Source organism: Cnephaeus nilssonii, assembly GCF_951640355.1.
Source record: "Cnephaeus nilssonii genome assembly, chromosome: 1".
Taxonomy (NCBI): domain Eukaryota; kingdom Metazoa; phylum Chordata; class Mammalia; order Chiroptera; family Vespertilionidae; genus Cnephaeus; species Cnephaeus nilssonii.
In genome coordinates, this window is record NC_137072.1 from 97670618 (window position 1) to 97683334 (window position 12717).

A 12717-nucleotide genomic window follows, 5' to 3' on the forward strand; every position below is an offset into this window, starting at 1 on the left:
ATATGCATAACCCATGGGCACAGATAATAGTGTGGAGAAGGCCTGGGGTGGGAGGTGGGGGCGGGCTAGAAGGGGTCAGTGGGAGAAGAAAAAGGGGACATATGTAATATTTTCAACAATCAATATTTTTTTTTAAAAAAGAAGGATACCTGAATAGTCAGTTCTCAAGTGACTAAGTTTCACTTACATCCACAAGTGCAGAAAGCCTTCCACGACATAGTTGATTGTTTAAATTATTGATTAATAATTTCATGAAATTCCCAGAGCATATATTAGAAAGGGATAGGCGTAAGCTTTGATGGCCAATGCACCAGGGCTGAATAAATCAGGGCAGTCAGGTGGTGAGATTAAGACTCTGAATAACAGATGAAGTAAAGGGGACCTGGTGCTTTCCTTTCTTTAGTGAGTGAATGCGGGCACAATACAGAAGATAAAGTTGGAGTGGGACTAACCTCAACTATCCCCAAAGTGGTTCAATTCTATAAAGGTCAAGCACTAGTAGTGTTTATATCACAGAGGATGTTAAGTACCAGAATATGGGACTTTGGCTCAAATACCTTTCATTAGGAAACACAAGGTGAGACTTTACAGGGAATTAAAATAAGAGATTAGACCAACCCTTCTAATAGCAAGAACTAAGCTTACTTGGCATTTATTACATACATGCATTCTGTTATAATATGCGTGTTAAGTCCTTTCATTCTTGCCACAACTCTTTTATTTCTTCCATTTTAATGATTAGAGAAGTTAGTACAGAGCAGAAGACCAACTGGCTCAAGATCATTCAGGTAGTAAATTTTAGAGCTGAGATTTAAACACATTGAAAATATTATTTTTTGAATATTGCCCCTTGCTACTTGTGAAAGAAACTTTTATCTCCCTATGCCTTTGTTCAGTGGTCAGCAAACTCATTAGTCAACAGAGCCAAATATCAACAGTACAACGATTGAAATTTCTTTTGAGAGCCAAATTTTTTAAACTCAAAACTTCTTCTAACGCCACTTCTTCAAAATAGACTCGCCCAGGCCATGGTATTTTGTGGAAGAGCCACACTCAAGGGGCCAAAGAGCCGCATGTGGCTCGCGAGCCGCAGTTTGCCGACCACGGCCTTTGTTAATAAAAGTATTACTCTTATATTATATATATACTAGAGGCCCAGTGCATGACATTCGTGCACTCGGTGGTGGGGGGTTGCGGGGGGGTCCCTCAGCTTTGCCTGCACCTTCTTGCATTCCAGGAGCCCTCAGGAGAGTCCAACTGACAGCTTAGGCCGGCAGCATCCAGACATCCTTAGCGCTGCCAAGAAGGCAGGAGAAGCTCCCACCACCACTACTGCACTTGCCAGCTGTCAACCCGGCTTCTGGCTGAGCAGTGCTCCCCCTGTGGGAGCGCACTGACCACCAGGGGCCAGCTCCTGCGTTGAGCATCTGCCCCCTGGTGGTGAATGCGCATCATAGCCACAGGTCATTCCTCCATTCAGTCGATTTGCATATTACCCTTTGATTATATAGGATAAATGATATACTTAATAGTAACAATGTAAAGATGCATTTTGTTATATTATATATTACAAAATGTATTATAGAGATATATTATTATCAAAATTTAAAAAGAAGTTTCACTTCCTTCTATTACAGCAAAAGTTTATTTTTTTCTTCTTAAAATTGAAAACTGAAATATACGTACATTTCCACTTACTGTGTTAGCCCTACACCTTGGAAAAATTCATTACTTTCATAATTTTTAACATCTAGATATATATTCCAAATCATACATTTACAAAAATCTCTGTTTGCTTCATTGTTAAAATGAATAAATAATAAATAAGCTTTGGAAATTATGGCTGCTAATGGAGGACTTTCCACAAACAATAGAGGGCTGTTTTCTAAGCCATACTCTCACGTACAATATGGGATGCATTGTGGTTTAGGAATTTACTCTTCTCTGTCACATATAGCAGTTGTTTGGGGTTATGTCAATGTGTTATTACTAGCATTGCAGCAATAGCTGTAAGCATAAAGTGCACCCTGCTTTGCAATAAATTTTCCACATTCTGTGAGGAAGTCAGCAGTATAGTTGAACTCAGACTGGTGGTTAAAAAGACTGGCTTTTCAACTGTGACTATGACAGGCAGTAAAACCTGAGCAAAGCTGCACCTCATGCTACATGACATTTTCTAAGACAAAGAAACAATAAAAGACACAGTATTCAAAGACAAGACTGAAAATGGCACGTGGCACACCCCGCAACTCAGAGATTATCTTTCCTTTCCTCATTTTCCTCTTATCCTTCTACTTCTATCCTTTTTCTTAGTTTAGTGCTTAAATCTTCAATCTATATTTGAGTGCCATGTCATGAAACCGAAAACACAAACATATAAACTCATTTAAGATTTTTAAATAAAACATAATTTCTTCTTGGGAAGTTGATATTCATTTTTCTTTCAATATACTTATAATTTTGAGATACTTGGCAGGTTTCTCCATTTATAATTATTAGACAGCCAAATCACAGATCTTTAAGGGCTTTTGTTGAGCAGTTTAAGAGCTCTCTAAATCATGCCTTATGTTTTCCTTTGTGATTTATTAACTAAGAGAAGGATAACTGCTTAAAACTGGAGGGAGAAAAATCTATCTATAGCATCCATGGACCTTTATTGTACTAAACAAGACAAACTTGAGAAAATAGTAAATAAAACAATATTGTAATGGTGAATGAATATACTATATTTATATAAAGCTACCCATGTTAATCTTAGTAAATGTTAAACCCAGCTTGTTATTCTGACCTGATATTTTTCTCTTGAAACTAGAACTTATATGTTAACAGTTTCTTTTCTAAATATACTTTAATAGAATCAGCAGTTTCAGTTCCTGTGTGAACCTAAGGAACAGCCTGACCTTCAAGGCTGTGGTTAATGCTGACCGACCAGACACAGGCATTCACTGACAAAAAACACAGATGGCCAACTCAAGGACGCTGGCCATAAAAATCCATATTGGGACCTGCAAGGACACAGCTCCTCTCCCTGATCTCTTTGTTTAGCTTTCCTTCTCCCTCCTTAACAAACCTCTGCCTGCACTCGATGTTAAGATGGGCTTTGGGAAAAGAGTCCCCCATCTCCTCAGGTGGCCAGCACGTGAATAAACCTCTTTCCTCCTCACCAGCCCCTGTGTCACAGGTTTGGCTTTTGTTGCAGCAGGAAGCAGAACCTGGGCATCGGTTACAATATCAGTCCATTTTTTAAATAAGGTAGCTTCTGCCGTTTTCAATTGAGCAAACTGAGTTGTCCTTTTTTAGGGTTAGTGAAATATAAGTCAGTACTTTAAACTTCCATGTTTACAAAGGAAATGCATTAGAGAGAAATCTGAATGTTCTCTTCTTTCTCTTTGGATAAGAGGTATGTATTTTAAAGTGTAATAATCCTACTGCATATTCACTGTTTTCCTAGTTATATGATGAAAACACTGTGAATGCATTTTAAATTCTATTTGTTTTATATGTGGTACTTAATGCTGCTCACCAATAAGTTATATTTCCCTCTCTTCCTGGGCACAAGGGGATGTTATATGTCCCCTCACCCTAGAAGGGAGTATTGCCACATTTTCCTATGGGCAATGAAGTTTGCTTACAAGTCACAGCCTTCCCCCTTCCACTTTGCAGTGATCCTGACAGCATATCTTGATAGAGGATTGCTACAGGTTAAAGCAATCCAGAATGCTGTGCCACAAAATGAAAGTCAGCTGTCCTGGAGAGCCACTCACACTTGGCATGTCACAGCATAAGGAAGAATAAACTTTGGTTGGAAAGCCCCTGAGATTCTCGTATTCCTTGTTGCCAAAACATAGCATAGATTATTCTGAGAGGAAAAATAAACCATTTCAAACTTAATTAAATGTTTCATAAAAATCTAAAGTATAACAACTACATCTCTAAGGTCGTTGTCTATGATTGGCAACAACAGATGAGCTCATTAAAAAACACTTTATGATATACCTTAAAAACCCTTTATGATATGCCTAACAATGATTAACATAATGTGTGAATATTCTTAAGAGGAAAGAATGAAACTACAGAAAATAATGTACTCACTTGATACTTGACCTGAAATGCACACAAGCACACTTTTTTCATCACTATTACCTAAACAAAGAACCATCACATCAACTTCAGTAAGTGATGGTAGCTGGGAGGGAGGGGGAGGGAGAGAGAGAGAGAAAAAAAGAGAGAGAGAGAGAGAGAGAGAGAGAGAGAGAGAGAGAGAGAGATGGAATGGAGCAATATTAACACTGTGAGAAGGTTCCTAATCATTTCCCCATGCCCAGAAGCCACATTGGTTGGTGTGTAGAAGAAAATTCTTATTAATAGCCTCAAATCTGAAAATCAGTCATGGTCATGGATGTCCTCAGGTGATGAACAAGTGGAAGAAGCTGGTGAAGCATGGAATTTAAGTAACTGGGACAACTCTTTCTTATAAGTCACAACTCCAGTGCTATGTAGTGAGCTATGCTGTAAATTCAGAGTCATGAATTACATACTGGAACAGGATACACATAGTATTCTATATAAATAAATATGTCCTTGGCCTAAAGTATATAACAAATGCTTAAAATGATAAATATTATCAAATCATTTATAATATAGAGTCCACTGTAGCTGACAATAGAGAGCTCTTCCTGAATTTTAAAAATTCAAAGCAAAGTTATAAACATTAGAGTTTATGATTGTTAAGATTTTTACTAAACATTAAAAAAATTGACAGACATCTAAAGAAAAATGAAGAAAAAATTAAAAAGAAAAATAATTATGGTAGACACTCAGCTTCTCCAAATTTATAGAAACCTAATTACAAAAGATAACAACAGTCAACAATGTTATAACATCAAAAAATATGCAAGAAGTTTTGCCATAAATGTTATCGATTCAAATAAAAATATAGACATTTTCAAACTTGAAAACACTCAGGAATAGAAAACCTACAAGCTTTTCTTTAAACAAGAAAAGGTAATACTTACTAATTAAGTGTGGTAAGATATGAAAGAATTAAAAAATTATATTTTTTAACTTATGGAATTGTAAAGCTATAGTAGAAAAGTTGTGTCATATGAACAAATAAAATACCAATTGAGAAAAATAAAGGAATTTTGGTAGAGGGAAGTAGTATGAGTAAATATTGAATGGTAGAAATGAATGTCAAGTTCAGGAAGGACATTGAAATGTCCAAGATCAGTTGTGGAGAGTATTGGTATATAAATTTGGAAAGCTGTAGATAAAATATTTTAAAATAGAAAACATAAGATTTATGAGTAAGAATGTGAAATAAATTTTGTTTATTTTCACATTTTCTATTAAAATTATGCAGAGTTACTTAGAAAAGGGAAGAAATAGAATCAAGGAAACTGAGTTTATCATACTAATCTCAGTGCTGAGGGTGAGTTAGGGAGTAATGACAATATAAATAAAATACAATGATTGATCAGTTGACATCTTAAATTAGAAAGATGTTGTGTTAATGAAGTGTGAGAGGCTAATTTGCTTCATTTTGCAAGTGTTGTGGAATCGTGACACATCTAAGTGGTAATGTCTAGAAGGGAGTTTGAAATATAAAAGTGGAGCTTATTTGGATTTGAACATCATTAACATAAAATTGAAACTTAAAACCAGGAGAATGAATCAATTCTTTGAGGAAGAAAATTTAAAGATAAACAATAAGTCAAAGATTCATTTTCACTCAGAGGATATAAAGAGAAAGAGACATAAGCAATTGATGAGAGTAAAAGCTGCTCAAGAGGTCACAAAATAAAAAGAAAAACAGCCCTAGCCTGTTTGGCTCAGTGGATAGAGCGTCAGCTTGCGGACTGAAGGGTCCCAGGTTCGATCCTGGTCTAGGACACATGCCCAGGTTGTGGGCTCGATCCCCAGTAGGGGACTTGCAGGAAGCAGCCAATCAATGATTCTCTCTCATCATTGATGTTTCTATCTCCCTCTCCCTTACCCTCTGAAATCAATAAAAATATATTTAAACACACACACACACACATACCACTATAGTTAGTGTTACACAGACAAAGGATAAAGATTATATAATTAGTGCTTTGCTTGACAGTTAACACAGGCGATGGTGATTTAGAACAATTGTCCTTGTTCCACTTTTATTTTCCAAATGTCTTATGAGTATCTCTATAGACTAATGTTCCAGGAACTATTCAGGGAAGAAATTTCTGGGGAACAGAGTTCTACTCTAACCAAATCACAATATACAGTTCAGTACATGTATGAAGACGTCCAAGTTTATGAACCATGGACAGTTTCTATTTGGTTTCATACTTAAAAAATTACTTTATTGATGATTCCTTATGTAGAGATATGACAAAGTAAGATTTCAAGGAATTAGAATAGAATGGTTTATTATATATTATTATAAATAGAAAATTTGTAGTGATAAAAGTGATAAGATAATCAGTTATACACACATGCCACTGGAAAATCTGAAATTAAATGTATTTGTTATATACCTGATTTTTAAATTTAAGATGGTAATATAGTTTATAATCTATAATACTTTATGAAAAAAAGTTGGAATAACATGCCACAATAGTGAACTAAATTGACTCCTTACTTGTATATTTAGTAAGTAGTTCATAACTGTAAGTTCACCAAAGCAGGTAAAATGGCATAGTTAACCTAGAATCCTTAAATAGCATTGCTTTTTAACTATTTATTTTCTGCCCTAATTTTCCTTCGAGTTTCTTAGCTGATCAGCCCCCACTGTTTTTTTTTAATCATTTGAATGCCCTAGCATTTAGAACTCAAACATAATTTATAACCTTTCTGGAGTAGCCATCTTGTAATCATGTGGTAGCAATTAATCTGAAGATTATTAATGACCCTGGATGCATATAACCTTAATTAAAAATCTTCCTTGGCATAGAGAAATGAGAGTAATCAGAAACAGTAGAATTTCAATGAAGTTTTAAAAATGAGTATTTTGGACTACCTGCAATGGTTCCTTTATTAAAATAAAGGCAAAGAATTCTAAGAAAAACTAAAGAGTAATATTGTTTTATATATACATACACACACATATATATATATATATATATATATATATATAGTTGTGTTACATATTACATATGCAATACATATTATATGAATGCATGCACACATACACACATACGTATATGCAAATATACACATACATCTGCACCTTTTGGTGGTCTATGCAAATTTAGGAGATTAATTTTAATTAGAGATCCCAGTAAAAACAGCCTTATGTAGATGATTAATTAAAACTGAAGATGCATTAGTGTTGGCTTCTAACAAAATACTTTTCATCTACAGAAAAGGTATTTATGTATTAATTAATTTTGCTCTCTTATTCATTTTTAAATTAACATTTAAAAATATTTCTATGTGTCAAAGTTGCATTACAATAGAATCTGGTCTGTGGGGCTCCTTCCCTTTCTGAAAGATGTGGGGGGAAACCTTTTAACGAGTGTCTCATGAAATTTGGCTTAGGAAGCCTGAGGTGGCTCAGGAGGCTGCAGCACCCATAGCAAGTGAAATACCAATGGAGGAAAGAGGAAGGGAGGGAAGAAAGAGTAGAACTGGAGCTTATATGTCTCATAATGCAAATCACATCTTGACAAGATTTGTGATCAAACAGCAAAATTTAAAAGCATAATGGACCTTTAATTCTTTTTGAGTTATTTTGCATCATATTTTATTTATAAATGGTAAAATAAATAAAAACCAGATATTTATTGTCTCCTTCATTATTAAAGTAAAATAGAGGACTTTCCCAATCCCCTCTCCAATACAATTGTTAATGCCCCCTATGTATCACCACCTTTGGGGAAGAAACATTTTTATAAAATGATCTTCATCTTGAACACTTGGTAAAAATTGAATTTTACTGTATTAACATTTACATTTTATAGATGCAGGAACTAAAGGGCCATTAAGTAGCTCACAGAAACTTCTATAATTATGACTAGAAATCAGGTCATCTCATGATTTATAATTTGAAATTATACAGTTAGAGAATATGTGGCTTATATTCTCGTAATATAATATAAAAATATAAAATATGCTAACTGACTATGGAAGAACTACACACTGTGGGGTAGAACCACAAGGCAAAGTTATAAATGTCTCATGGAGCAAAGCTAAATATTCATTGCTTCTTGTATAGTTCAGCTTTGGGTCTGAATCAGGGGGAGTGCTGCTTAGCAAAGCTCTAATTGTGCTGTTGCAAAAAATCAAACCTTCATAAGACAGATGTAATTTTTCTATTTTTCCTATGATATATTCCTACTGCTTACCAATGCTTCCTCTATAGTTGGCACTCAATGCGTATTGGCTAAATAAATAAATAAGAAACATGGACTAAATCACCAATCCATTCTGTTTTGTTCTTGCTAGAATAATGAGCAAGAGTAGGAAGCATGATCAATAGTGTTATCTCTTTTCAGTAGGATCACCCTACTCCTCCCCTGCAGTGTTTCCCTTGACACCCCACCTCTGGCCCTCTAGCCCAAGGTTGTGCTTGAATATTTGCTTTGACTGCCAGACATATGTTAAGAAAAGAAGATCAGAACTGCATACATTTTTTTAGCCCCTCCCCACCCCACCCCAGAGGTATCTTCCAAAGAGCAAAGCAGATATCATGCAGGGATTTTAAAAATAAAATCTGCACATGGCAGTGTTGAGGGAAGCAATTGAGATATGACTTCTGGTTGACCCTAGAGCTGGACCAGGACAATTGGGAGCTCCTCATCCTCTCCATTATCCTTGGGATGTTTCCCACATTAATGATAAAAGCTATGTTCTTGATAGAGCAATATGTTGTTGAAACCATCAAGAGGGTATACATGACTGAACCTGATTAAGGCTCCTATTATATAAACTTTTACTATTCTGATGGATGGATGTGGAGATTTACTGATCTTGAGGCCTCCCAAGACAATTCTTGTAAATTCCCTTGCTTATTAAACCTGACATCAAACAATCTAGAATGGTCTCCTCTTTCTTCAGTCTCTCCCTGCCCTCCACGTACAAGGACCAGTTTGTTAACCAACAGGCTGATGCATGAATTCAGAAGAAAGGAAGAGAAAATCCTATATAATAAAGAGGTAATATGCAAATTGACCCTCACACCCTCACACAAGATGGCCACCCCCATTTGGTCAAAGATGGCCACCACAAGATGGCCAGCAGGGGAGGACAGTTGGGGCAATTGGACCAGCAAGGGAGAAGTTTGGCATTGATCAGGTTGACAGGGGAGTGGTTAGGGGTTGATCAGGCTGGCAGGCAGGCAAGCGGTGAAGAGCCAGCAGTACTGGATTGTGAGAGGGATGTCCGACTGCCAGTTTAGACCCAGATTGGAGAGGGTTCAGGCTGGGCTGAGGGACACCCCCCCCCCAAGTGCACCAGGCTTCTAGTATATTAATAATACCAATAATTGTATGTATAACATGAGGCATCATAGCAGACCCAGATCATATAAATGTTTCATACTAACACAAACAATCTTGGGAGATTGTTTTGTCCCAAGATAACAGTAACAACAACACAGCAAAAGCCTATATGGTGAAAACAGCCTGAAGCACAGTAAGTTACTAATGAAAATGAGCAGGACTGTCTCATCTCTGCGCCTTCCTCTGACTTGCTCATCTGCTCCCACCCTGACCTGCAAAACTAAGGCACCACCTAGTCTCTAAGCCATGATGAACCTGGGCAATGAGTGCTTCCATGGCTCTAGGCAGATTAAAGTATAGAGCTGATCTCATCACAGTCTTGCTGCTGTGCACCTAGAAGCACTGCACCGGGTGGCTTTGGCAACATTGCGGGGCCATGGATGGACAGACTTTCCTGGTACAATCTGTCTTTGCCTTGGTTAATGGGCCATGCTAGTTCTCTGTTGAATGGCGAGTCCTGTACATTTGTTATTTTATTTATTTGATAAGGTATGGAGCAAATATTAATGAGCAACTACTATGCAGCAGGCTCTGTAAAGGTGCTGGGAGATAATGATGAGCAAGACACTGGGGTGCCCTTAGGGAGATAGGATTGCAGACATAAGGAAACAGGTCTTGTCCTGCAATGTTGGGATAACTACAGCAGGGCTAAGCACACAAAGCTTGAGGAACAAAAATGACCAAAAAATCAGATATGTCATCCAATCACACACCACAGAGGATTCGTCTCTGAATATAAGCTGAGTCCTGGTATAAGAGAAATTTCCCAGAAAAAAAGGAGAAACGAATTTGAAGGCTTTTCAGGCAGAGTTACAGCATGTGCAGTAATACAAGGGACCGAAGAGAAATAATTTATTTCTGATTGGCTACACATTCAGGGTGGCTATAAAATATAAGAAGGCAAGTGAGACAAGAGAATAGCAGGGGGAAGAAGATGAGGCAGACCCATGATTGGGATTGTCAAAGAAAAATCAATCCCAACCAAGGGAACATGAGACCTTATTCCAAAACACCATTGCAATAGTGAAAACACTCCAATCTCAGCATCTGCAAGCATCTCAAACAAACAATCAAACAAGCAACACATCGATAAGGGCTTTTCTTTTAGAGAGAAGGATGATCAGGGATGGCTTGTGGGTAGGAGCCAGCAGACAGACTGATTGGGGCAGTTCCGCAGGAAATGTTTCTATGCTCTGCACCTTTGTGCTTGTCTAAAGCCAAAATTTGGGGGTGAGCCAGAGTTCAGAGTCCTGGCTACAGCTTGGTCAAGCCAAGTCAAGGGGCAAGGAATGGACAATTGTGAATGCCGGCAGGATTTCAGCTTCTTGCTTGTCTGGAATTTGCGGCCCAGTTCTCCTTGGAAACTGAGTTTGCTTCTCCAGCTTGGCAATAGGGAGCTCTCCAATTCAGGGTGGATTAAGTCCTTGGGCCCATTTCGCCATGACACAGGGCTTTGATGATCTTACTGCTGAGCTCTACAATAATAGCAGTAATTGGTTTGACAAGTTTGCAGGCCCTTGTAACACAGGGAGCTGGAAATTGTGCACCCCCAGTGGCAGCCTTCCATTCCCCACCTGGTGGGGTGGCATGTCCTTAAGCTCCAGCCAACCTTCACTGATAAATTACCAGCCTGACCTGAATGATGTCAGGGAATTTCATGCTCAGATCAGTTTCTTATGCTTCTCTGTAGCTCTCTGTTATCAAGTCACTGTATTCTGAGCAGTGTTGAGAGACTAGCAAGATTCTTCCAGGATTAGCCATTATAACAGCAGAAAAGAAATTATTGTATGCATTGATGTGTGACGATTTCATATTTTATACATGTGTTTTGCATATCAGTCTGGATTATAGCTGAATAAAATAGATCCTGGAAAATGCATGTTAGACCAGAGTTACAGTTCTTTATATTTTCTATTAAGGTAAAGGTATATTTAAATCTAAATATTCAGACCAGTTTCATATCTTGAAGTCACTTTTTGCCCAAACCTCAGGCTATACCAGGACAAGATATTCAAATTTTAGTTAAGTACTCAGCAAAACCTACAACTTGCAATTTTATTCTGAGGTGTTTCTTTTTCTTTTCTTTCTTTTTTTTTTTTTAAAGGAAATAACATTTTGTGAATAGTCGGGTACTTTTTAAAACTCTAAATATTTTTTTATAATTTTAGCAAGGTTCATTTTGAGTAGAAAAAAGAATGACAGAATAATAGGCCATATATATTTTTTTAATTCAGTTTTATTACTGCACACTATGGCTAAACTAGTTTAACAAAATACTTCCAAGCAGAAGGCAACTACATTAATGACCAAGTAAAAAAGAATTGTAATTAGCTCTGTAAAACTTTTACATTATTAATTTCCTTAGCAAAACACTTTTCTTCTAAGGAAAAAAAAATCTCTTCTCAGATTTTCACCCTCCTTTTCCCTGCAATTAGGAGTTCCAGATATTCCGCCAATTCAGTTAAGCCTGAGACACTCATATATCAGACAATAAAGATATGCAAACAAAATACCAATTTGTTGCAATTATGACTAAGAATAGTTGATATTTTCCTTGCCGTTTTATTTGCATCTTGCTCAGGATGCAAAAGAAAACCGAGTTCATAATTGTTTTTTTCACTTGAAGGTTGTAGAAGCAGGTGTTGCAGAACATCCAGAGAGATGAGTCTTTTGAGGAGCGAAGCCAGGGCAGAGGCATCCTTTTTAAAGGCAGAGACAAAGAAGAGGCCCTCTCTCAAGGACAAGGGCAGAGCAGGGACTGATCAATGGCAGAGGAGCAGATAGACAGGAGGAAGGAAAGGAAGACGCTCTCTAATGCATCTCTACTAATGCGGCTGTCTTCTTGAAATACTTCACTGTTGGGATAAAATGATAAAATAATGAAATGTGAATGAAGGAGCTGTTAATATTATTTCAAATTGCAACATAAAAGAGACTAGTTTTAGCATAATATTATAAAGCCACTGCTAATATTAATAAATGCAAACCACATCTGTAACTTTATGTTGTTTAGTAGTCCTATCTTATATAACAAAAGGCTAATATGCAAATTGACCAAACAGCAGAACAACCTGTTGCTATGATGAGCATTGACCACCCAGGGGCAGACACTGGATGCAGGAGCTGCCCCCTGGTGGTCAGTGCAATCCCACAGGGGGAGCGCTGCTCAGCCAGAATCCGGTCTCATGGCTGGCATGTGCAGCAGTGGTGGTGGGAGCCTCTCCTACCTCCGTGGCAG